Genomic DNA, 26,123 nt, shown 5'->3' on the forward strand with positions numbered 1-26,123 from the left:
GTTCGCACACACTAGCGAGAACATGACAAAAAGCAGTTCTATAACGTGCAATAAGAAAAATCAGAAATAAACCCCAAATTAGTGGAAAAAAACGACTACGTCTAAGATTCAAACCTTTGAAATAGAGTCTCACAAACTAAGAGTCTCACAAACTAACCACTCAGCCATGGATGCTTAAAAGGCACCAAACTAAAGCCATATGTAACGCAGAGAACAGACGCTATACAATTTCCAATGCTACAGGGAAATTTCCGAATAAGGGAACACATTTCAATGAATACTTTTATTTGCGAGTTAGGTTGGGAAAAAAAGAAGATCGTAATAATATACTAAGCTGATCGCTAGTGTAAATATGAACAGACTATAATTAGACAGGCTGGACGGACAACTTTTCATGGGTCTTCTACGAATTACCGAAGCCACAATGTAGAAACAGAGCTTCCAATCAAGATAGCGTGTAACTCACCTCCGAGGCTTCAGACAGATTAATTAAAGTTAAAACTGTTTATATAAAAACATAAGAAAAACTTAATGCGAAATAAATGAAACAAAAACAAAGAAAAGAATGCCAACTAAAAAAAGACGCGATCATTCAACATGGCCAAATCTGCAACGTGAGCATCTAAAATGGCCAAATCTGTAAAACTACTTTTTGAACTCATAAAAAACCCTAAAATGGCCGATAGCATATAACTGCACTTTCCATATTTAAATATTTCATAGAAGAAGTCCAAGAATTCATAAAAAACCCTCTTGTTTAAATAGTTCTTTCTTTTCAATAGTCCGTACTTATATCATTTGCTGACATCATTAGATAAATCCAGCATATTGCTGCCATCATATTCTTAGTTTAATTGTTAAATAATTAAATTAAAAAATCCAGCGTAATCAATATCAAAACATTAGACTTTACTTTTAGTTTAATTGTTAGATAAATGAGAACTTTTGAAATACAATATTTAAAATTAGGATGGATGCTACATCTGAATCTGCTGGTCGTAGCCTGACTTCACCCCACCAATGCGTCGACAACTTCAAAATTTGATTTTTTTTTGAAAATTTACACTTTTCAAAAGTGTTGAAAAATCATGAAAAGACACATATCTCTAAAACTACGATGATTTGAGCGGTCAAACTTGGATCACCCTATGATAAGGTTTAGAATTATAAGTTTCGTAGAGCTTTCTTAAATCAAGTTTTCTGAAATATTGAGAAAAAACGTCGTCTCATAAAATAAAATGATTTCAGCAGTCCCATTCGAACGAAAGATTTGCAACTACTGAGACTACTCTGGGAGCACCCAGATATAGGGTTAAGAAATTTAAAATTTTTAAAGCATTTATATGTCAGTTTTGAAAACATTGTGTTTGCAAACCATAGGGCAAATAAGGAAGTAAATTCAAAGTTTTTGCGCTATTGCTGAAGCAATTTCATTAGAAATATGGAACGAAGTTATCATGTTGGCTCTCATTCGAAAAAAAACACCAATTTAAATTCTATTCAGTCCAATAAACTTTCAAAAACTAATTTTTGCAGTGTTGCTACAACAATTTCGACAAAACAAACTTGATAACTTTATCAGCCAATAACAACTGTAAAACAGAAGGCAATCAAACTAAAAACTTTCGTAGAAAGCTATTCACAGAAACTAAACAACTAACACACTTGCTTCGCACCACTTGCGATGCAAAAAAGCCGAAAATCAAAAGATAAGGAGTCTCAAATGAAAATAGAAAAACTTTTTTAAAATGTGTCTAAGAAATCAAAGGCTAAAAGTGAAGATTTTTTTTGCAATTGTTATAAAAATCAATTACCTGCAGCATAAAAAGGATTCGGATTATATGAATTCCATTCATTTCTCTCGCATAACCAATAGATAGAACCGATACGAAAAAAGAATATTAGTCAGAACACCGAGATCCAAAAGTTCCTAAATGTACTGAGACACTTAGGTAAACAAAATAAACCCAAACAACGTAAATATCCTACAGGACCAATTAAGCATAAAAAAACCTTTCCGCTATTTTCTATTATTTATACTAAAAATGAAAAAAAAATCAAAGAAAAAAATTTAAATCAATTTCTGCAAGAAAGAATATGCAGAAAATCCGAAAAACTTTTAAAGCTTATAAAACTAACCCAAGTAAAACAAACTTATCGAATAAGAAGTAGGTACGCAATGTTATGAGAGCTGGATCACAAAAAAAGATGACATTAAAACAGAGAAACGCCTGAATCTCGTGCGACACTCGCCACATCTTTTTAGAAAAAATTGTCAAGTCAAAATTGCTAACAAATTTTATAAATTTATGATTTTTGTTTTCCAAAAAACTTCGACATTAAAACAATACGCTATGCCATCTTACTAAAATCGAATTAATGAAAATTGCTCAACGCTTAAACACAGCCAAAAAATTAGAAATAAATTTAATTACACGCACTTATAGATCTAAAAAAAATCAAAAACCATGCATCTGAAAAAATTGAAAATTAGAGCATTTTTTTTCTAATTAGAAAAATAACTTCTCACCGAGAGTTTAAGCTTGAATAAACACCAGGAAACCATGGAATCAGTTTACTCACTGAAAAACCAGAAAAAAAACATCTACCAAAAACAATAACAGAAATAGAACACCCGGCAACTACGCCGACAAAAATTGGGATGAAATCGATAAGGCCGACAAAAATCAATATGTATCTGAAAATCTTCAAAGATTTAGACTCACTATCATTTCAATGGCTCTAGACCAACTGTTCAACCATAGCTGTTAAACTATAATTGTTAAACGTGGGTAGATTTGGGTAGAAATTGAGACCTTGAAATTGCAGATCCGATACTGTGACAAAAGTTATTTACGAAAAAAAAGACCAAAACCCGAAAAGGTAAAAACCAAATTGAAAACGGATACAGAAAGCCTTGCACCCTGCAAGAAGGGCAATAAAAGCTTAGACAAAAGATAAACAGAACAATAAACGCTTTATATTGCTTTATAAAAAAATTTCATTTCCGATGATCATTTGACATTTTTATACAGCACGTTCACCATGTTCAAAATGAACACGAAATTAAAGCAATTTCTAACTGGAAAAAGAAATCTAAACCTAAGAATAAGTGATTTCTAACACCTCATCCCTTAAAATTAAAATCAGATACAGTTTGGCGCCGAATACTCCTTCACATTTTAGAGTTTGATTACCTTTAAATAGTAGATGGTCACGCATTTCTATCAGGATCAGGTACTTCCTGTCTACAAAGAAGCTACTTTGACGTCAAACATCTTTCTCACCTCGCTATGTGTTTACATTTAAAAAACGCGCAAATCAACCATGACTCGTATAACCTTTGCAGTTCACAGGAAATGACATCAGAAAGAAACACTAAAACAACTATTTTCAACATGACTTTCAACTGTTTCTTTCCCAAGCAAACAAAGAAATTGGCAAAAAAATAAAACATGGAGGGAAAGCCCAAAACTAACGCGTCAAAATAACGCGCCAAATGGAAAATGAATATTATAGCGGAGTGAATATTGAAAAAAAGCACTGGTTGTCGATAAATAGTTCTTAGGAGTAACCTTTAAGCAACTAGAATTGAGAAAAAACTCTTAGAACATGGTTGGCATTAAATCATGACCGACCCTTTCAACTTCATAAGTATTTTTAATTCGTGTAATTTTTTTTCAAAACTGCAATTTTTAACTTTTGATCCACTTTCACGAAATACAATTTTTGTTGTTTTTTATTGTAAAATTAATCGTAACAACAATTTAGTTGAGGTATTTTTGCGATTCCGCACATCAAAGTGAAAAATTCTACTGCACTCTAACGAAACACATACCAGAAAAAATATAGAAAACGACAATGCGAGTAGAGATCTTTTAATATATTTCATTGCAATTTTTCAAAAACATTAGAAAACAAGCTATGTTCACAAGCAGTCACTAAGTTCATCAAATCTTCATTAAAAATTAACTAATCAGCAGAATGATCTCCCTAATTGTACAAGGCTAGATTGTTCACTTGAGCCATCATCGACAATAAATTCAAGTTATTTTCATATTCTATTAAGTTGCTACCAGTGTTTTATAAAGGTGATGTGATAAACGTCATTTTATTCAGAAAAAAAATCTCTTACGATATAGAATTATGGGAGAAATCAGTTTCATAGGATGAATTATACAGAAATACCAAGCTGAGCTTCGCACCACTTGAAATACAGAGAGCCAGCATATCGTATAAAAATTGACTAAACGCCAAAAAACAAAACACCCAAAAATTTCAAATGTTTGTACCAAATGAAACTCATTTTGATAAAAACTTGCGGCAGAAAATAACAGCCAGTATTCAACTAGCTTGAAAAACGTGGAATTGCCCTACACATCGTGCTACAAGATATTGAAAAGAAAAAAAACACAGCTTAAAAAAATGAAGTTCCAAAGCAGCCTTAAAACAATTGGAAATCATTCACCGAGTAGCAACAAAGGCGACAAACTTTTGGTCCTAACCTATTGAGCCGAAAACAAAACTAATCTCATAAACAAAATTTCCTGAAGTTTTTACGACTCATCCATACTGAAATACACAATCCCATACTAATACAACATTTTGCCCCCAAAATTACGCAAAATATAGTGACTAAGCCGAAAAACAAACGGTTTAAAAATTTGAAAAATTAAAAACAAAAAATTACGCAAAATTAGAATCCGTAAGTTTACAAATTACGGAACTTTCAGTTAGAGTAAAAACACTGTTAAAATTGGAACAAAACCCGTACTTTAAACAGTCAGTCAAAAAACCGTGAAAGATAAAAAACGGCGTTAAAAAACAGAAGATGAAGCGACAGAAACTAGGACGAAAACCACGAACCCGAAAACAAAATTGTGACATTTTTAAAAAAATAAATACAACCTGAAACAATATTTACCCAATTACTACTTAAATGATGGTATATTTACTTGAACTTCAAGAATTTGAGCATATCAGAAGAGATATTTACCATCCCTACTAAAATGACCATTCTGTGCACAAGTTAATTACGGGAAAAATGTCTACTACCCGATTGCAATACACTTGGTTATCGCAATGGTAAAGATTATACGAAACCAATAATTGACTATTCTTTCTTGTGAGCTAAGGGTTTTTTCATTGAGTACTGCAGGGTTGATCGAATTTAAGTGATATCACAAGTATCATATACAATCATCAGTTCTTTTGTAAGAAAAAAATTAAGAACAAAGATTTAGGTGGCAAACAGTATATAAAGGCAATCTTTTACTTAAAAAAATTAGTAGGTTATAAAGTTTTCACGTTTATAAAGTATATACAAAACTCTTTTTGAAAAGTTTACTTGGTCGACGTGCAGAGAGATATCAATCACAAACTAACAACAGAGTAAAAAAACTATCTGAAAATCCTTAACCCATTGTTGCAGTTAAGGAATAATTTAACCTCAAGCTATACGATAATACGTTTTCATACGAAAACCAGAATAAACGATTTAACGTTATTAGCCGATTATATCTTAATAAGTTATACAATTTGTTCATTATAAGTCAACACACTATTTAGTGGCAGGTCAAAGAGAACAATGATCTAAGAACAGAACAAGCCCGAGAGCAGAACAAACAAAATGAAAATCTGATTGGTCATTACAATTTTAACTCGCAACTGTAAATTAGACTGAAAACTTAGCTTATTTCGCCGGCACTAAATGCTTACATTCTCTGTGCCAAGAGAAAATTCATATTTTGGTAAGAGAAAATTGAGTCAATATTTTCTTGACCATTCCTTTGCAACCATAGGTCCATGCCCATACGTCCCGGGTATGGGACTAGATATGAAATGTTTTTTTATAAAACTAGCATTAATGGCAAACACTTAATGGCGGCATAAAATAGTCCGATATTTTTATGTTATTTAATTCATTCTGCTCTTGGACTCCTCCACGCTGGTTGCTCTTCGGTAAAATTGAAAACAGAAGTCTTCAACCAGAGAATTGCAGGACAGCAAACAGACTTAAATCAGTGATAACTAATTTGCAATACAAATATAGGTACTCCGTTTAAAAGTATGGGCCAGCCGTTTTTGATGAGTCCGTTCCCATTCAAGAAGCTCATTTAGAAGTATGGTCCCACTAAACCACTTGAAACTTACGTGATGAACTTCAAAAGGATGTTAAAAAAATGAAAAAATCTTCGTTATATTTTTGAAGTTTCTCGAAACCATACTTCTAAATGATGTTTCCGACGGGACCATACTTCTAAACGAGAACTCAAACTGATTTTTGCACTCACCTTACTTGAAGTTCTGACAATAAACGATACGCATTTCAGAACGAAAACTGGCGCTAATTATTTGAATGAAAAGTGCCAGACCAACAGGCCGGTAAAACGTCCCAATTTACCAAACTGGCTTTTCACTTAACGAAAGTGTTAGTCATTATAAATTAAACATCTAAGCATTTTCAAAACTAGTAACCTTTAATTTTAACTTTTTTAAATTTGACTTTTGTATCCAATTAAGAAGCCTAATCGGTTATTTTGTCTGTTTTTGATTTAACTTGATGACTAGATGCTTGTCGGCCTGATGCACTGAACCAAATTAAAAAGTTAAAGAAATCATTAAACTGTTGAACAACTCTAACTAACCGGATGTTTATAAATTGTTCAGGTGTTAACTTTTTTAAGCCACAGTTCTAAGAGCAACTGAAAATACTCGGAGAGCATTGAAATATTCTAAAGTTATTGAAACTAAGTTTAGCTTATTACGAGTTTTTTTTTTAAATAGCAAACGTTCTCCAATATTGAATGGAAATATTGAATTTAAAATTTTCAATATTTGGTCTAATCAAACAAACTTGAAGGTCGGAAGAGTAAAGTCAAATTCTGCTCAAATATTTATGTAGGTTTGGCCCAGTAGTTCTAGTTTGTCCTAGATTCGAAGGTGTGTTTGCCATTTGTATCTGAGGACAGATCAATATTAATCATTATTATCATAAGACTTTAACCCTACTAAAAGTCAAACTTATCGAAGAAAACAAACCAAACTAACCTCAAGAGCTGCTATTTACGGATATACGGTAATGTTGTTTAAAATCTACAAGCTTCTAACTTACCGGATTTTTGATATGAGTTGGAAAAATAACGCGAACACAAATGAAGTTGCAAAAGGTCAGATTAAGAAAGGGTCCAAATTTGAAATAAATTGAATCTTGCGGTCATTTGGTCAAGCGAAAGAAGTGAGCATTTATGCAATCCAAGTAGCGGTAAAATGTCAACTAATGTTATTCTACCTATACTGGCGACAGCAAAGGAGAGTGGTATAATAAGTTGTGAGAGCTTAAGAATTGACTAGAGAACCATACAGTTGACCACAAATTACTTTAAGCATATCAATAAATGCTTTTCAGTCCAACAACCGGCTTGTATTTTTCTCCTCAGCGGTGCAAACTCCAACCAATACAGAAGATTGCTGAGTTTTGACCTTTCAGAGCTGGAGCACATTTAGAGATCATTTTACTGCAAATCGAATTCTACAGACGCATGTGGTGGCATATTACGTAATATACCAGTATATACTGCTCATATACAACATACATTATACCATCCGAACACATTAAGACTTACCATTCTACCTTGTAATACCATAATACCAACGAACTGCAGTTGTCACTATCGCTTTTGGTCGAAACAGAAAAAAGCATACACAATTAACTAGTGGTTAACAATCTTCATACTTTCAGAATATTTGTATAATTTTCTATACTGCGCGTAGCTGTAAAGGTCGATGTACATACAAGATTGAAAAAAAGGAAAAATACCCAAAGAACTATGAAGTAAAAACGTGTTTCCGTTCGTATTAGATTTTTCTCCTCTAGTACAGGTCGACTTTGGGCCTTCAAAGCAAATGCAAATATTAACAGGATATTTACATAGATAGAAGCATCTACGTATTTCTTGTATGATGTATCATGTGTGGTCTTTTATCCTTTACCTCTATAAGCTTAACATATTTATACCACTTCGTTCCTCTTCGCGCTGTTTATTCAAATTAAATGTGGCGATTCGTTTGTATGTATTTTGCAGTTCGACTCGCGGTTGGCTGCAGTTCTCCAATATCGTCAAGAACGTCTCCAATAATATCCGACTATTCTTACGTCCTCTACGACTCCGCGTAATCTATTTCCTCTAACAAAAAGGCTTGAAAAAATTGAAACAGGAAGTTAACCTAAAAACATTTCACACGCTTCCTGCCTGATATAGAGGAAAATGATCCCCTGCGTCAACTTAACAAGGGAAAACTTAAGTTTGTTCAGACCTGCCTGGGAAATCCAAATCTTCAAAATTGCGTCAGAAACAACGTTCGGCATATTTTCTAAAACGCACCACAAAAAATTTAATCGACAAAATACAAAGCGACGACGCTTTTCATAAATTTTTCATCAGAAAATATAAACAAATCTGCATGTAAATTTGAGCTCGTCGTATCATAAAAGCAAAAAGAAGACAAACATTATTATAAAATGAATGAACTCAAATAACCGCTATGAAAAAACCAAACAGCTGCTGTTTTATACAAACTGATGTGACCTATCGCATTCATTAGAGCATATTTTTCAAAATTTAGAATCTCCTTATCAGAACAAAAGAAAAACAAAAAAGCTCGATTCAAGGCAAAGATCAATGTAACGATTTTTTTCCAAAACTTTTCAACAATAAATTATGCTGGAAAAAAAGCTAAAACAAGAATAGCCGGTTTCTGTTTTTTTATCTAGCTTTATCGCCCTAGACTCATAAAAATGCGAAAAAATTTTATTTTAAAAAAAACTTCGATTTAAAAAAAAAGTTTTTGAATTTGTGAACTATGACTTTACAAAGTAAAAAGGAATTTTAAAACTATAATATAACAAAATCCAGAAAATTTTTTTGAATTGACTTGACTTTTTTCAATTTCTGGTTTAAAAACTTGTCTTTTTTTTAAATTCAAATCGCGAAGAAGGAAAAAAAACTGCAGAAAACTGAGATAATTATAGCAAAAAAAAACGTTCAAATTGCAGTAGAATTAAAATAATGTGAACAAATTCAGTTTTGATTGTTACCAAATTTCGTTTGCTCTGAAAATCGGAAAAACTCCGACCAATTCACTCGACACTGAGACAACTTTTCAAAAAAACTTTGTTGTATCCAAATCACCGCAAAAATGGCTTTAATATGACAAAAAAAACTTGACAGTGCTAGCTTTTCTCCAGGTAGTCTAAATCGGGAAGAGAAAAACCCCCCTACACCATAGCTTTTCCAATTGCATTAGTAAAGTAGTCGGAACATAAAAAGTAGGATTTTTAGTAGGATTATAAATGTTTAAGAGTGACGTAGTAGCATCACGCATATGTGTCATAAAAAAAACCAAGTCAAGAATTAGTAGGCTTAAAAAGAGTATCTTCCTTTGGAAATTGTGTTAAATCTTTTGATGAGCTGCGATAATTAGAACAGATTGGCCAAAATCTCATTTCGTAGTTTTTTAATGTGTGATTTAGGGATATAATCCAGTGATCAACCTTTTTTTAGACCAGAGAAAAAAGAAAAACCAGTTGGATGAATTCAATAATTAGGAAATTTTATTCAAGTAATAATGATATCTTCGAGAACTTAAACTTTAGGCACCGTTTTTTCTAGGTGATGTGAAAAATTTCCCTGATTGTCTAAGCAAAATGGCTCCTCATGCAAAAAAAAACTATGTCAAATATCTAAAACAAATCATAGCTGGTATCAAATGAAAATAGTTAACGGACAAGTCTATTCGCATGTGCGTCGATTAACATGCCCGTGTCAAAGTATTCAAATTATCTTTCGTTAATTCAACATTTATTTACCCATGTTTGCGCTTTTGAATTGTTATCACTTCGACGAATACTTAAAAAGCCGAAACCGATGATTTAATTTTCTTTAAAAATCACGTATTTGCAAACACGCATCCTTAATTTAGGCGTAAGTGTTTCGTCTCAATGATAATCTAAATAAAGCAATTATACAATGGTAAAAGGTACACGTGCTCATCGCTACAGCCCAATAAAAAATTTCTGCGGCGAATTAATTAAAGGCCAACTGAATAGGCAAATAGTCACAAAACTCCTACAAACTTTGAGAAGCCGCTTTTTAAAAAAATTTCTTGGGATATTAAGTTTGCTCGTATAGAATGATACTAACAAGACTAATCGTATATCAGGGAAAAGTTACAATGGTTCCGACTGCCCCATTAATAGGTCTTCAATCAATTTTGTTTAAAAAAATGAAGACAAACTGCATTTTTTGGACTGCCAATATCAACTACAGAAAGTGCTATAACTTGAGACGAATTATAGTGACGAATTGATGGGCATCAACTTAAATTGAAGCGACTATGAATACGGATAATTGGCCACACATAAACGCAGTGGAAAAGCTTCGCATCGCAAACACTAGCGAGAACACAAAAAAGCAGCTCTATAAAGTGCAATAAGAAGAAGTAGAAATAAGCCACGAATTAGCAAAAACTAATCGCCTAGATCTGAGAATCGAATTTGCGACCTAGAGATTAAGAGTCTCACACCCTTTCCACTCAGCCACGGAAGCTTAATAGATAAAAGCCAAACACTAGTCACAAATAAAGCAGAGAACAGATGCTATGCAATTTCCAATGCTGCAGTGAAATTTCCTAATAAGTGAACACTTTTAATGAACACTTTTATTTGCGAGTTAGCTTACAAAAAAAAGTTTGTAACAATAAACAAAGCTGACGCTAGTGTAATAATTTGCGAAGAGAAACTATCAAAGACACTTGCTCTAGCAAGTGTAAAAAACATTCGAGCAGCAATCTCATTCGCATTTTAGCCTAGTGCAATCATACTAGCTTGGAAATCCAAAAATTTCCAATTCAACAATTCCCATGCGCTGTCAGCTTTCTTTGAAAAATTGGTCTGAATATAAAAACCACCAAGGTCATGTACATTCCTCACTTTCATCGACAGTCGGAACAATTATAAATTCGACTACTTGATGCACATTTTTATGCTCATTATAGTCAAAATAGTAAATGAGAGTAGCAAAATTATGCGAGTTTACACTAGAGGGTACCTTCTATACAAAAATAAAAGCCCATTAAGGCCCCAAGGGTGATCGCAATCCCAGAGTTAAAAATTGGGAACTAATAATATTTTCGACATACTGGGAACAATTTTTTCGGCAAACCGGCAAAAGTTTTTGGTCGGCAAACCATGATCAAAAATTTTTCAGACAAACTAGGTATTCGCCTCGAGACACTCCACGTAAATAGAACGCACTGCTCAATTTTTCGGTGTTCTTTAAAAACATTTATAGAAATTGGACATACTTTTCTCTCCTCTTTTCAGCTTTTTGCTCTCTAAGCCAGATGCACGTAGAGTTTGAGGTACGTTCATTAAACCAAATTTTCAGTAACTTGCCAGATCAGTTAACCGGATTACTTATTTTTTACTTCAATTGACGAAATATCAAAAAAAATAGAGAATTCATTTTGTTTGAACTAGAACAGAGGCTTTAAAATTGTTGGACTCATCGAGTAATTTGATTTCATTTTTAATTCAGTTTTTGTTTTGAGAAATAATTTTGTAATATCGTACAAATCGCAGAATTGAGGTCGTGAGATAATGTAAATGAATGATATAATAGCTTTGCATTTTGGGTTTGGTGACCTGGTCCGCCCATTTTTGGTTTACTCTTACATCGACATCGCTTTGCTGAACTACCACCTAAATCAAAAGTATGTTCGATAATTTGATTGTCATCATGTTCATCAATCATCACGGACCAAAACAGTGACCTAACACTACCAAAGTGATTAAATGTTCATGTATTGTAATGACTATTCATATTCATACATACATATCAATAAATAAGTTATCAGCCGGTAATTGATTTCTACAAGAATCATTTCACACAGTCCATGCTTATTCTGTCATTCTATATACCTATTCTAACGATAGTCTCACCTGTCAGTGGTAGCTCACATCATATGTGCAATCAATAATGATTTATTTCTATCTATGCTTAAAAAATGACACTTTGGCGACTATAAGTTACCAGAGCACAACTACGATAGATCCATGCGATGTAGCGTAAACCTTTTTCCACTTTCTTAATAAGATCTCCAGAGAGGGTTATTTATTTTGCGGTCTATTTTGCAGTGCCTAAGATCGAAAAACACCGGGGGTTGGACACTTTTTTGGGCAGAAAAACTTTTTTTTTTATTCGGACAGTTTTTCTTGGAAAATAAAGTTGGCAGACAGAGAAAACATATAAAAAAAGGAGCAAAATTTGAAGAAAATTCTGCATTGGGTTTAATTGCTTATAAGACAGTGATTAAAACATTTTGTAAATTGCACAATGATGAAGAAAATCCCAGACCAAATTTATTCATACAATTCTAAAAAGTTAAAACACCGAAAGAATTTGAAAATGATAAAATTTCCCCGAAAATTTTTTCAGAAAAAATCAAAATCTATAAACTAAGTTTTGATTGCTTCAAGAAAGTGCCCACAAAACGCTCGAAAAAAAAAGATATCGGATTTATTAGCACTTAACACTTAATTAAAAGGCTACCTTTCCAAACAATTTAAATTAGAAAAGAACGAAAAAACAATCAGGTGTTACTAAAAAACTTGATACACAAAACATTTACGAAAAACTAGGCAAAAAATAACAAACACGACTACCTCGACAGTAAAAATATGATAAGTAAGTTCGGTTACACAGCCAAAAATTAAAAACGCTCCGACCAGAATTGTTCAGCTTAGAAAATCAAAAAAAAATTCGATATTTTTTAGGTTTAATTTTTTTCAATTTGATAATAATAATAATAAATTATTTTCATATCAGAGATTATTCAATGGAAATTTGTCAATTTACATAATTCTGATAAGCAAGGAAATCAAAAGGCCCGATAGGCCTAGTCAGGTGATGCCTTAATTAAGCAGTACAATTTTTAAGAAGCACTAAGAAGTACTAAAAGGTTTCAACTGTAAACTACTATCAGTTGTCCAAACCCTACATCCCCCTCTTTTAGAAAAAAAAAGATCTACCATTTCTTCTTTATTAGTGATGACTTTATTTAAATCACAAAAACCATGGAAAAAGTGTTTAATTGACTAACATTAAGATTGCTGACTGTATCAGCAAAATCTTCAAAAAATTTTGAAAAACTGAAAATTTTGTCACCGAAAAATTTACTTTACAAGAACTCTTTATTGCTCTCAAAGATATATGCTACCAACACACTGAACTTTCTATTACCTCATCAGAGGATATTGAACAGCTGATACTGATTATCATTTGATCATTCTGTAAACAAATTTATTTACGGGAACAAAAGTCTAGTATCCGGTTACAATACCCTTGCTTATCTCAAGGGTAACAAAAATTCGGTAATTGAAAGCAAATTTTGACCTTTTCTGCGCTAAAAAAACAGCTTTTTTATTTGGAGCACTTAAAAACGGCAGATATAGTAATTTAGAATTTTGGGTATGATTTGTAAGGTATTAAAATGTCGGTGGGATCCCTCCAGATCCCACAAAGCTAGAGACACCGATATTCTAGTGATATTCTAATGACATGATATTCTATTGTGAGGAGTACTGTTAAAAAGTGATTTTTTGGCTTTTTTGGACACTGCCGCGCAACTTAACCTTCAAGTCACGAGCAAGGATCAACGCGGTGGTTTTCACGTCAAGCCCTCAACATCTCTTATAAAACTTGAAGCCCTTAAACCTTACCACCACCAACTCCCGAATAGGATCTTCACTCAAAAGACGAGAATTTGAGTATTGCAGCAGTAGAAGCCTCATAAATTGAACCCTGTGAATTATGCACGGTGGCTATAGCACGGTGGCTATAGGTAACGCTATTTTAGAATGACTAAGAGGTATACCTTCCTATTGATACAATGATAACCGACTTTTTGAACTCCTTGTCGACTCATCATTAAAACAGTAAGCAACACTATATGAAAAAACAAGATTCCAGTGGTTTTATCATTATCGAACATTCATAGATATGGCCACAAACGAGGGTTTATTTAGCCCTTACATAGTTCAGAGATACACTTTCTTGTGTAGTTATAATTGTTCTAATCTTTTGAAACACTTCCCGTTCTGCGATATTGAAAATCTGAGACCAAAAAAGGACGGGACTTAAAATAACTACACCATATAATAATATAGCCTAGAGGACATTATATTACTCAAAATAAAGTTACTGTTCCTCAATTTCAACCGACAAGTCACATGTACCGTCTACAATTGTGGGCTATGTCCGACTTAAGACAGATATCGATACTGGTCAATTGGGAGGCGGAAATAAAGAGTAGGAAATAACGTAGTGGGAAATAACCTAACATGAAATTAAAAATACAAGAAATACAGTAACTTTATGTGAGCGAAGTATACCTGATACTGACAAAAAAAAACTTGATCTTTTGAAATGCATTGCTGTAAACTTGTAGTTATTCATACCAATTATTATCAATTTAGCGATATTTTCACTCTTTTGAAAAATTCAAGGAAATGCATAAATTATACAATAATTTACTGGTTGGTTTAAATACTACGAAAATTCCAACTATGAAATTTCACACTACGTTATTTCCTACTTTTCCGGTAATCAGTCAATTAGAAAAGTTAGACGAAACTTGGCAATTAAAATAGAGAAGAAATTTAGCTTCAAACCAATACTTGCAACAATATCAAGAACCCTGCTACAGACTAATGACAACTCCATATAAAAAGCTTCGCCTAAAACCAAAGAAAAAACACTAACACAAAGTGAAAATCTATAAAGCTTTTTTTGCAAAAAAAATGTGATAGAACATGCTGAAATACTAAAAAATAATTAATATCAAATCCTATAAAATTGCACAGCGCCAGATAATTTTTACGTTGAAGGCCACCAGCACAAAACGCAAAAAAAGCATATATAGCCGATAATGCGCATAGTAATAGAAGGAACTACAGAGGAATTTCCAAGTTTCTTTCATATCCAACGAGTAAACGGCGCAATCTGAAATTAAACACAAGGACATTAGACGTTTATCCAGAAGGGAAAGGACCAACATACGAGCTGTTCAGTTCTTCACGAGAAACCGCTGTTATGTCCCTGTTTTTTTTGGTTCTTATTCCGGTCAGACACCCTTTCCGAAGTGAACTGAAGCAAGCTAATTCGTCAAAAGAACACGTTACTAGACGCAAATTAATTACAACTATGATTGACATGCCCCTCGTAAAAGTAATTATGATCGACAGGTCCCGCGTAGACAATTAAATTAGTTTCGTATTCATGAGATTGGTAATTGAATCGCGCTTTAAGTATGCATTTCAAAAAACTCGCGAGAATATTGACTTAGAAAATTACGACTGAATTGTATTGTAATAATGATGTTGTTAATATAACAATGGATTGTGTCTTTTTATTTTATCATTTCAAATCCATAGATATTTTAAGTTTTTTTGGTATTCGTAGTTCAAATTTGATTTGAGTAAACCTGATCCAACTCATACAACCGCATATTTCTGTATCGTAGCCTTTCTAATAATATAAAAATTTGAGAACTCAAGATATTTATAGGAGAACAGAGACCCATATTTCATAGCTGTAGCCCAAACTATATAACTTAGCCTTTGCATGACTTTTGGGCGGCGGAATTAAAACAAACAAACATGATGATCGTTTTTGAAGATACTAAAAACGGTGTCCCACACTTTAATCCCACCTTATTCAACCCCCTATGTTTACACCTATTTTATAACCCCGTCACAAGATAACCCCGCAGCAAACTCAAAACTTTTAAAACCGTTACATTGTTTTAAACCAAAAGCTTCTTTAGCTATAGTAGTAATTCAATTAAGTGCACTAATTGAGGCCAGACTTACCATTTTAATTCCTTGGCAGTTGGTCACTCAAACAAGATAGCATTTCGATTAGAATAAAAAAAAATCCCTCATTCTCGCGTTTAAAACAGATCATCTAAATGGTGCTAATTGAACACAAAGTTTTCAAAGAAAAATCATACTGCCGTACTCTTAAACCAGTGTTATACAAATAGATGAGCTATAAGATCTGAATCGTTCTTCCATTTTACCTGATCTTCCAAAGACAAATAAATAATAGTGGTATCAGGCCACGAGTTATCTTAAGCGCCAACACAAAACCACTACGAACCGGGACTGAACAAAACATCAAACTCATGAATGCCGAGCAACAGAAATTACGGGAAGAATAATTATTGAAGCAAAGGTTGAACATAATGACATAATGGTAAAAGCTGAAGCTGACTAGTTTTAAAAAAAAAACTAAGATCTAAGCAGTTATAGAAACCCAACCGTCGCAACCGGAAATCAGCCCATAACAGACCGTTCTGTCACGCAACTAGCCCCACCAACAACAAAAAACTTAGTTCGAGCTGCACCACGAGAGCGCACAACGAAAGTTTTACGAGTACTTCCAGCAACTGAAAATTTCGATATACCCGAACTATTCAAAAGAATTTATAGGATTTGACAGTGAACAAAATGATCACGAGAGGATCATTGTTCGACGACCCTGAAATGCTACGTGTGCAACAAAAATAGAATTTTTGGTTGGCTGACGGAACTTTCAAAGTTACTTCTATATTGTTTAACTTAACGCTTTACATACTAGTCTTTCAGGAAAAGCCCCGCTTGCATATTTGCTATCCTACCAAATAAAACAAAAAAAAACCTGCCATTATTTCTTAGAAGCCCTAAAAAAGTAGCCCCCGATAGTAGATCTGAAAAATTGCTGGATTTGAGCAAGCAAACTGAAACTCGAAAAGACGACTCCTTGCAGCCTACCAGAGACGTAAAAAACGCACTTTCTTCAATCGCATTTGAAACCTGCTGTCTCTAGCAGTTTAATCCCGGAACGACTGCTACTTAGGCGGGATGCTAGGTTGAAAAGAGGGGCTGGCAAACCCTTCAGACATTGCATTGTGTGTCGATAAATGGAAAGTTTTACTACAAAAAGATTGGTATTTGGATAAAGCTTGATTTCGATCCATTTTTTGGTCAGAACCAGTTTCCATTCCATACTTCACTTGAATTCAGTCAAGTATTTTTTTATTGGCAGGATAAAAATAATAATAAATCAAGTTGCGTTACTGAATTGAGTCATGACGATCGGATTAGTTTTCAAAATCATATGGAGATCTAGACTATCGGCAAATTCTAATCAAATCTAAAAAGCATTTAGAGCTCCTAACAAATTTATTGGATAACGTAAACGTTTGAAATAAACCTGACTTTCAAGCTCAAACTTATTAGAAACATTTCTTTCCAATTGCGCGTTTGCTTTTTAGTCGAAGTTTTGTTTATTCTATTCTATTGAAAAATTGCATCTCAGATCGCTACTGGCTGAAAATTATTGTGATGCTAAGTACTTATGAAATTATATGAATGAAATCGAAAATAACCACTTTAAAATCGCATTCAATTTGATTTGCGCTTTTGAAGGTTTACTGCAATTCGGCTGTAACTTCAACGGTTGTGATAATTTACAGTTTCAAGGTCAGTAGTAATTCAGAAAATCGAGAGTTGGTCCGATATTTTTGTTATAGCTTCTAACAAATTTATCGGATAACACCTTAAATTTTTGACCTCGACACCGTGAAATGGAATTAAAACTGCAATGGAATTTGCTGCATTTGAAGCGACAAAAGAGCAATGCAAACTGATAGCGCTTTTTCGGATTATTTAATTTTTGCCCTATTTCAAGAGCACACTTGAAAAAACTTTTTCCCTTAACAACTATTTGCCATGTTATTTTTCAGAGCAAAAAAAAACATAATTCCGACAAGGTCAGAATTATTTCAGAAAATTTATAAGCAGCGTGCATGTTATTTTGTTTTTTCGCAACAGGTTTTTTAATTGAAGCTTTGATGTTCACAGTCGCTATGGATCCGAGTCCCTTTCCAGTAAGTTTCACTTTGATTGTAACAATTGATATTTAAAAATGGTCAAACTGTGCACTAAATAGGCGCAAAATTTTGTGTCTGTACGTTCCTGGATTCCCTAGACAAACCTTTAAACGTGTTGCAACGTGTTGCATTTAAAGAGGCCAAAGTGTGCACTAGATAGGCGCAAAATTTTGTGTCTGTACGTTCCTGGATTCCCTAGACAAACCTTTAAACGTGTTGCAAAATGTAAGTGGATTCCACTTACAAAGTTCCGTGGATTCCGCGTACAAACACCTGTAACGTAAATTTTGTCAGCACATTTGTTGTGCCGCGGATTCCGCAACAAGCGAATATAGCTAGTTGTTCTGGATTCCGCAAATGTAAGTGGATTCCACAAAATGTAAGTGGAATCCGCAAATTTAAGTGGAATCCGCAAAATTTGTAAGCGGAATCCGAAAATGTAAGCAGATTCCGCAAACTATAAGTGGATTCAGAAAATTGTTTATTACTGAAATTGTTTATTACTGAAATTCTTATCTATAGCAATGCGGAATTTAAAGACAAGGACTTAATCATTGTCAGCGGAATCCACCAACAAACCTCAAAACATTTAACTAAAACGGTGGATATCACCTTTTAGTATTTTGGAAACACAACACCGAATAAGTTCAATATTTGGAGTCAATGAGTTGAGAGTGCATGGAAAAACAACACACAGCATATCGGCAAATTTGGTCAGTATTGGGATTGCGACAATCCCAAATCCTGATTTTGGAAGCATAACGCCGAATAAACTCAATATTTGTAGTCATTGGGTTGAGAGTGTATGGAAACACAACACACAGCATATCGCTAAATTTGGTCAGTATTTGGGATTGCGACAATCCCAAATACTGATTTTGGAAGCATAACGCCGAATAAATTCAAAATTTGTAGTCATTGGGTTGAGAGTGCATGGAAACACAACACACAGCATATCGCCAATTTCGGTCAGCATTTGGGTTTGCGTCAACCCCAAATACTGATTTTGGATGCATAACGCAGAATAAATTCAATATTTGTAGTCATTGGCTTGAGAGTGTTTGGAAACACAACGCACAGCATATCGCCGAATTACGTCAGTATTTGGGTTTGCATAAATCTTAAATATTGGTCAGTATTTGGGATTCCCTCAATTCTAGATGATCTAGTATATTCCGATTCTAGTGAATTGAGATCGAAATTGACAGGATTTGAGATCGAAGTTGGGTTGACACGAATTGAGACCAAACGTTAAGTATTTCAACTGGTAGTTGATCAATGCAGTAATTGAGATTGATTTTTCTGGTGACCAGTAACTAAAAAGGTATAATTTTAAACGCTATGCACCACCTGTACATATATGTAAACGGAATCCGCAAACAAAATGCGGATTCCATTTACAATTTGCGGATTCCGCTTAGAATTGCGGAATCCGCAACAGCTCAATTTAACTAGAAACATGTCTTGTTATTTGTTTGTGAATTCCACAAACTGTTCTGGATTTTTCAAATACGGTTGCAGATTCCGCAAAACCGCCTATTTTTGAAGCGATTTTGAGCTGTACAGTGATTTAGGTATTTGTTTGTGGAAACCAAAACAGCGAAGAAGATCAAAGAAAAGAAGCAAAATTCCGGATTCCGCGACAAATCTGATTTTGGCCTGTTGCGGAATCCGCTTACAATGCACAGAATGCACAGTTTGGCCTCGCAATGAAATTGTAGTGTGTTATAATTTCTAGGGTTATATGATGGGGTTTAGAAAAAGGGGTTGAAAAACGTGGGGTTACAAGCTCGGAAACCACTAAAAACACTGTATTATTCAGATATACACTAGCGTTATCGCACAATTGCGAACACAAGCTTTAAATTTGAAAAGAACAAAAATAAGTAGGTACGCTTTGAAGAATTAAAGATGAGACGACTATAAGACTCGAATCGCGGACTTCCAGATTTTTAGGCATTGGTCTTTCTGATTGAGTCGATTTTCCTAACTGTCAAATAGAATTAATAGCTCATCTACTTATAGGATCCCGACGTACTTATAACGCCGATGAACACATACAACTAAATTGCTCACCAATGACTTTACCCACTTTACGCAACTGGTGCCAAGGATGTAAAAAAATATATTGTATTTAAATATATTGACAATAAATACATATAAATAATTTATTTTCCAGTTCAAAAAATAAAATATATTTATTTTTCGTAACAATTATTGTTTGAATTGCAAAGCAGGTTTCCAACATAACTCGGCCAATAATTGAAGCTTGGCTTGACTTGGCTAATTGACAATTCAATTGTCAGAATGCAAGCTACGCACGATTAATCCATTCGAGTTAAGCTAGCTCAACTCGAATGGATTAATCGTGCGTCGCTTGCATTCTGATTGGCCACGATCGTTTTGAATAGACTGTAATAGACTATTATTTAACGCGAATGAACTTGATGAACTCATTTCTGATAGGTTACGATTGTTTTGGCCAAACTAGAGTCTACTACACGCATATAAAGTTGTTTTACACTTGTGAAAACCTCGTCCCAACATTTTGAAGATATAGTCATACATAAATTCTGTTCTATCGATTAAAAAAAGCTGAAATTTGGTGAAGTTACGTTTTTAAAAGCACTGATCACGAATTTCATACTCAATATAGCACTTATATTTTATCAATGAAACAGAATTGACAGACTATAACTTCAAGAACCTCTCGTTTCGGCTTTTTTGCACTTCGTTTTCTCGATAATTATGGCCCCTCACAAGAAACGCGACGTGGCTTTGCATTATTTCAAACCTCTTACTGGACCTGATTCGTTATGGGAATGCAAGAAATGTGGGTTCAAACGGAAGCAGACCAAGAACAACGGCTATGAAATCTCTTCAGCCACGTTCTGCAAAAACATAAGAATTATCAAGAAGAAATGAATAGAACAAACCCTGCTGTAGAATTTGAGGTATCCGAAAAAGCAAAAAATATTTACGGATGGCTGGAATGGGTGATTATGACTGGCCAACAGTTCAACTTTGTGGACAATGAGCTGAACAAATCACTAAAAAACTTCAAGAAGATCATATTGATGTTTTGACGGTCAGGGCGCTCTTTGACAACGTAATCGATGAGTTTTCAGGACTTGAACACTTTCTAGGAAGGGACATTGGGACACTGACTCATTATCCAGATTTTGAAACTGGAGTATTGAATACTATCGAGGGCGTTTCTTTATGACCAGAGCAAAACAAAGCGTTGGAGAAAGTGATGAATAGCATTTTGGTGGATGGAATTGCGAGTGAAAATGAAGAAAACTGCAGCGACTATGCTGAAAGTATAATAAAAGCCAAAAAAAGCAAAAAAAAATGTGAACCTGGATTAGATTCCAGCTACTTCAAACCTGCCGGAGCGGTTGTTCAGCAGAGCTGGTCTGGTCCTCGGAGATTATCGAAAAAGAATTCTCCCTATCAACTTTGAAGGACAAATATTTTTGTTTATTGATAAAAACACTTTGGAACGCTTTCACTGTTAATGAAATCATCAATTCATGATTGTTCAGAATTTTTTCTCCCCGTCAGGAAACATTTAAATATATTTTTATATTTATTTTTCTCCTCAAAAATATAAATATATTTATTTTTTTTTGAAAAAATATATTTAAATATATTTTTTTACATCCCTGACTGGTGCTAATTGGTTTTGAAAAAGTGAACTCATTTATACATAATGCGTAATAAGAATAATTGAAGAGACGAATTTTCAATAGTCAGTGCTCCATTATAACAAAAACAGTGAATTTCATGTTACAGTTTTATCTTGTACTTGTTTTATATAATTGTCATGTTTGTGTATTTCGGAGAGGTGGGGTTGTAATTAACGTATTTACTAATACCAGTCTTATCACATGGTAGCAGAATTATGGCCTCTGGAGGAAATTACAAAACCCCACCGACATGGGAAGCTAACAAGCCGTACGAGGTTTGACGACTGGAAGTAGCAGTCTGGTTAGCAGTGACCGAGCTGCAGCAAGGGAAATTGCTGCAGCTCGGTCACTGCAGCTCGGTATTAGACCCAGGTTCAACTCTCAGAATAGTGGTCAATCACAAACGAAAGCCACAAAGCCAAAAGGAAAAGATGACAAAAAGTAGGGTTCATCATTTTTAGGGTTCATCGTTTGCGTATTCAACCGATTAATAGCACAGCTGACATTCCGACAAATGCCGCAGACAATCCATCTAACAGTGGAACCAGATCGCCACCTGCTGAATCCGACTCGTCAGACGACCACGCTGCAAGTGAAGAGGCTGCCGAATTAGATAACGATGCCGACAAAAACGCGACGTGGCTTTGCATTATTTCAAACCTCTTACTGGACCTGATTCGTTATGGGAATGCAAGAAATGTGGGTTCAAACGGAAGCAGACCAAGAACAACGGCTATGAAATCTCTTCAGCCACGTTCTGCAAAAACATAAGAATTATCAAGAAGAAATGAATAGAACAAACCCTGCTGTAGAATTTGAGGTATCCGAAAAAGCAAAAAATATCTACGGATGGCTGGAATGGGTGATTATGACTGGCCAACAGTTCAACTTTGTGGACAATGAGCTGAACAAATCACTAAAAAACTTCAAGAAGATCATATTGATGTTTTGACGGTCAGGGCGCTCTTTGACAACGTAATCGATGAGTTTTCAGGACTTGAACACTTTCTAGGAAGGGACATTGGGACACTGACTCATTATCCAGATTTTGAAACTGGAGTATTGAATACTATCGAGGGCGTTTCTTTATGACCAGAGCAAAACAAAGCGTTGGAGAAAGTGATGAATAGCATTTTGGTGGATGGAATTGCGAGTGAAAATGAAGAAAACTGCAGCGACTATGCTGAAAGTATAATAAAAGCCAAAAAAAGCAAAAAAAATGTGAACCTGGATTAGATTCCAGCTACTTCAAACCTGCCGGAGCGGTTGTTCAGCAGAGCTGGTCTGGTCCTCGGAGATTATCGAAAAAGAATTCTCCCTATCAACTTTGAAGGACAAATATTTTTGTTCATTGATAAAAACACTTTGGAACGCTTTCACTGTTAATGAAATCATCAATTCATGATTGTTCAGAATTTTTTCTCCCCGTCAGGAAACATTTAAATATATTTTTATATTTATTTTTCTCCTCAAAAATATAAATATATTTATTTTTTTTTGAAAAAATATATTTAAATATATTTTTTTACATCCCTGACTGGTGCTAATTGGGTTTGAAAAAGTGAACTCATTTATACATAATGCGTAATAAGAATAATTGAAGAGACGAATTTTCAATAGTCAGTGCTCCATTATAACAAAAACAGTGAATTTCATGTTACAGTTTTATCTTGTACTTGTTTTATATAATTGTCATGTTTGTGTATTTCGGAGAGGTGGGGTTGTAATTAACGTATTTACTAATACCAGTCTTATCACATGGTAGCAGAATTATGGCCTCTGGAGGAAATTACAAAACCCCACCGACATGGGAAGCTAACAAGCCGTACGAGGTTTGACGACTGGAAGTAGCAGTCTGGTTAGCAGTGACCGAGCTGCAGCAAGGGAAATTGGTCCGGCAGTGCTGCTGTCTCCTGCTGGTCCAAACCGCGACGTTGCGCTTTCTGTTTTAATTGCGGATTTGAAATCAGACACAGGAATCGCTCAGACACATTTTATTGAATAAATTGTATGATGCCTTCGGCAAAGAGACTGCTGATCAAAGGTATGAAATGTATGAGATGTTTGAGACCTTCAAGAGAGGTTCCAGAGCTATTGACGAGTATATTGCGCAGTTTGAGTAGCTGAAAAGCAAGTTGCAGAGACACGGAATTGACCTACCTGACGCTTTGCTTGCCTGCAAGTTGTTGTACACGGCTGAAACTGACAAACGAGATACAAGGATGGTGCTTTCGGCAACACCGAAGCTTGAGTTTGCTGCTATGAAGAGCAGTCTTAAAAATATTTTCTCAAACAGCGATTTGAATGAGAAATCCGAGTCTTAAGATGTCAAAGAAGAACCCGTTTTTGCCGTCTCTCATCGAAACAACGATTCCAGAATGAGACGGAACAATACGACACAAGGCAGGGGTGGTATTAGACCCAGGTTCAACTCTCAGAATAGTGGTCAATCACAAACGAAAGCCACAAAGCCAAAAGGAAAAGATGACAAAAAGTAGGGTTCATCATTTTTAGGGTTCATCGTTTGCGTATTCAACCGATTAATAGCACAGCTGACATTCCGACAAATGCCGCAGACAATCCATCTAACAGTGGAACCAGATCGCCACCTGCTGAATCCGACTCGTCAGACGACCACGCTGCAAGTGAAGAGGCTGCCGAATTAGATAACGATGCCGACAAAGAAGAAAACCAATCTGACACTTACAATTCTGGTTCAAGCGAAGCAGTAAATCGTGGTTTTACTCGAAAACCCAAGATTCCGCCTATGCCGAGCACTATACAGTTTAAAGCAATTTACCAGAGTTTTCAGACTCTGTTTACAAAGCAAAAATTATCAGCCGTGCTTGAAAAGCACAAGGACGGCATAAAAACTGGCGAAAGATCGAGTATATTGAGCCTGAAGAACTTCAGGGAGCTAAACACTCCATCAATTTTGGCAAACTTGCAGATTGGAAAGAAATTCAGCCAAAAATTTCTGACGAACCCGAGCAAGTTTTCTCAGAAGACCCGTGAAACCATATTTTAGTGACTTACCAGTCTGACTGTACAGAGAGTATAGATTTTTCGGAAGCAAAAGAATCCCAATTATTACAATGGATCGTAGATAGCGTATATGTAGAAGTTCCTGGCTACGGCCAAAAATTTGTGACCACAAGATGGGTGTTGACACAGAAATAAAGCGGACTGAAGAAGGCCAGGCTGATAATCCGTGATTTTCAAGATCCTGATCTGGCCGAACCCATCAAAGACTCACCAACATGTGGTCGCGATTCTTTCAGGATCCTCTTGAGTGTTGCTTCGTCGTTCAGTTGGTTTTGTGGCATTTTAGACAAGAAAACTGCATTCTTGCAAGGCGAACCGCTGAAGCGAGTGGTACACGTGAAACCGCCTGTAGAATCTGGTTCTGATCAAAATGTACTGTGGAAGCTACACAAATGCGTCTACGGTCTGGCAGATGCTGCCAAACACTGGTTTGAGCGCGTCCAAAGAGAATTAATTGCCACCGGCTTCAAGCAGTCACGTTTTGATATATGTGTGTTTCTGTATTTTCAAGGCAATAAAGTACGTGGCTGTGTTTCTACCCATGTGGATAACTTCTGGTGGGCGGGCTCGGTTGAGTTTGGGAAGCACATACCAGAGCGTCTGCAATCTATTTTCCACATCAAGTCAACGGCTTTTCTTCCATTTCGATATCTCGGACTCGACATTGCCAGACTCGATCAGTACTTGACGATCGATTAAGTGCATTACGCTAAGGATCTGTCAGAGATCGAAGGAAGCAGTATTGGTCTCGGTAATGACAATAGAAGCCACATGCGCAGAGCTTTGGGGAAACTGCAGAGGCTTGCGAATCAACCAGCTGCAGTTTTCGACCAGCTCTCCGTTAGGGAAAACTTGCACCGCCGATTTGAATGATTTAAGGGCTCTCAACAAAATTATACTAAGAGCACAAGCTACTACGACTCACTGCCAACTACGGTTCCTGAAGCTCCAGAACCCCGAAAAGTGGAAAGTTATTGTGTTCTCGGATGCTTCTCTGGGCAATTTGCACAATGGAGGCACACAGGGGGTTTTCTTGTGTTTTTATAGCAAGAAGGTACCTGTAATTTGGTCGACTGGCGGTCTAAACGACTCAGGAGAGTGGTACAAAGCACGATTTCTGGCGAGATTGCTGCCTTGCTGCCTGTATTGATGGTATAGATGCTGCGTTATTCACTCAGAAATTATTCCAGGAGCTATTGGGATTTCTTGTCCCAATCGTGGCATTTTTCGATAATTAAGCATTAGTTGATGCCGTTTATTCAACAAAAATGGCCCAGGATAAGCAATTACGTGTCGATATAACGTTTTTACGCTCTATGATTGATGAGCGAGAAGTCAAGTATTTGCGCTGGGTACCCTCTGATCATCAACTTGCAGATAGCCTGACTAAAT

At 35.1% G+C, this 26,123-nt stretch overlaps 1 protein-coding gene across 13 annotated transcripts in view; it reads right to left on the reverse strand.

Moving 5' to 3' along the window:
• Window positions 1-26,123, reverse strand: part of LOC134846956 (uncharacterized) — a 49,674-nt gene that overhangs the window by 11,467 nt on the left and 12,084 nt on the right. For 2 of the 13 annotated variants that reach the window (XM_063864404.1, XM_063864403.1), the window contains exon 1: window positions 7,115-7,801. The exons of 7 other annotated variants lie outside the window; for them this stretch is intronic. The gene's annotated coding sequence lies outside the window, so the exon portion shown is untranslated. Of the gene's footprint in view, window positions 1-6,293; window positions 6,347-6,647; window positions 6,971-7,050; window positions 7,802-26,123 lie in introns of those variants that run through there. 4 more of the 13 variants (XM_063864410.1, XM_063864406.1, XM_063864412.1 and 1 more) reach the window with 3 other exon arrangements.

Source organism: Symsagittifera roscoffensis, chromosome 5 (genome assembly GCF_963678635.1).
Source record: "Symsagittifera roscoffensis chromosome 5, txSymRosc1.1, whole genome shotgun sequence".
Classification (NCBI taxonomy): Eukaryota; Metazoa; Xenacoelomorpha; order Acoela; family Convolutidae; genus Symsagittifera; species Symsagittifera roscoffensis.